Source organism: Penaeus japonicus, unplaced genomic scaffold, assembly GCF_977035675.1.
Source record: "Penaeus japonicus unplaced genomic scaffold, GWHDUDI00000001_assembly GWHDUDI00000011, whole genome shotgun sequence".
Taxonomy (NCBI): domain Eukaryota; kingdom Metazoa; phylum Arthropoda; class Malacostraca; order Decapoda; family Penaeidae; genus Penaeus; species Penaeus japonicus.
The window spans coordinates 5,443,470-5,445,748 of record NW_028234413.1 but is presented as its reverse complement, the minus strand read 5'-3'; positions in this window follow the sequence as shown (position 1 = coordinate 5,445,748).

Sequence of the window (2,279 nt, the reverse complement as noted above, 5' to 3'; positions counted from 1 at the left end):
TATATATATATATATATATTATATATTATATATATATATATACCTATATATTTATATATATATATAAGATATTTATATTTACTATAATACACACACACCTCATCACGCTCGTCCTAAAAGATTTAATAACGGAAGAATCGATTACTATCACTAGACCTCTTATCTAAGATCAACAAAATTATATTAACAAAGTAAACCTTATCTTTAACGACTCCTCTAAATTGATTAAGCTAAATGAGGACCCATTCATTCTAGATCCGAAGAGAAACTCAATAGATTTCTAAGAACGTTATCTAGAGATAAAATTATAAAAAAAAAAAAAAAGAAAAAAAAAATCTTCAGTGACCTCTTCCTCTAAATTCAATATTGTCTACAAAACGTACAAAAAAAAAAAAAATAAATAAATAAAATAATAATAATAATAAAAATAAATATAATAATCCATTCCCCTCATCCAAAGTGCTATAAGTACGTTCAGTCCCTGTCATGGAACCCTTGACTAAAAAGAAGAATACAGTTAAGAATTTCTTTCATTTTGCCTCAGAAATAATTAACATTAATCATAAAAAAGTCACTGTGGCCAGCTTTGACGTAGAATCGGTATTCACGAACCTCCCTCTAAAAGAGCAATGATTTGTTTTGTGATGAACCCCATCTAACTAAATTATTCAATTTTGTAGTTAAAGATTCCCTTTTTAAATTCAGTGATAACCTTTAAATGGAAATTGACAGCGTAGCCATGATTTAGTACATGGACTTCCTTTTGTACGCTGTTTCTTATGCCATTATGAGAGACTTTGGCTTGATAAATGCCGCTTTTCTATATCATTCTATAAATTATACCTTTTACGTTTCTAAGATGGTAAGCAAATTCCTAAATTTCTAACGATTATAATTCTAAACATCCCAGTATTAAATTTTCAGTGGAGTTGAAAATGAGAATAGTCTCCTTTTTTTGGATATCTTGGTATCAAGACAAAGAAATCAGATATCTACTTCAATTTACCGCAAACCCACATTCACAGGTTTGGGTACACATTTATTTTCCTTCATTCTAAAACAATTCAAATCAAATGCTTTAAAAAAAAATCCTTGTTCTTTAGATAATATAACCTTTGTTGAGATTGGCTCCAAATCCATAAAGAATTTAAATGTTTGGAAAACTTTTTTTCTCAATATCAGGTACCCCTTACAAACTTACATAAAAAACTTTTCTTAACAGTAAGGTATCTTCACCACCAGTTACTAACACTCAAATGAAAAAAAATATATGGGAAAAAGATATTCTATGTCACCTTACCATTCTATGGATGTCTTAGTTATAACATTAGGAAAAAAATGGAAAAAAAAAACTTTTTCTTCCCCAGAATAAAATTTAGATTTATCTTCACAAATACACAAACTATAGGATCAATGTGACGCTCCATCTCCTCTCCCTTTTCTCAGCTATTAGGTTTCAATTTCTCGGAAAACTGCAGCCTTTTGGGGGGGGGGAAAAAACACCTTGCCCCCCCCCCCCCCCCTAAATCATTCCTTTAGTTCATCAGACTTTAAAATTCTCCATGAAGCAAAATACAACTTTGATCTCCCAATCTTGGAATCTCTCTATATTGTAAACATCTTTCTTCAGAACTTCACAGCAACATATCCTTCCCTCTCCTTATTGTTAAATAAGGCGGGGCTGCATCTAATATTGACTTCGTTTTTTTTTTTCTTTTCTTTTTTTTCATTATGATCAACATCCTATCTTCTTTTGCTGTACAGATTTTTTCTTAGGGATCTCTATAGTCTCAGTTTGATGTCCCTAGTTTTTTCTTTCGATTTATATCACATACTAGTATAAAGTTATTTATCAAATGCTTTATCAAAATCCCAGGTGCCATTTTCTATACCTTCTATGCCTCAGAGCTCTCTCCTTAAGGTATATTATGTCTTGGCTTTTATTCAGTAATTACGTTTGTCGATTGTAATATCATATAGGTATAAGCTCCTCAAGAATTTTTATGTAGTTTTAATACGTTTTCCTTGCTCCGTTCTTAATAAAATCTTAAAATTAGCTTCCTTAACCAGTTGTCAACCGTATCAATCTACCATATTTGAAAGTTTTGATTTCCATTGACATTTATAACATGTCTTTAATATATTTAGTTGTTATAAGATCATGATGAATCCCCCTCCCATAAAACTATAATCACATTACTTAACTTTTGGGATTTTTTTATTGTTGTACATTTTATATAATTTTTGAAAACCTTTTAACTTAGTCTGTGTTATTTTTA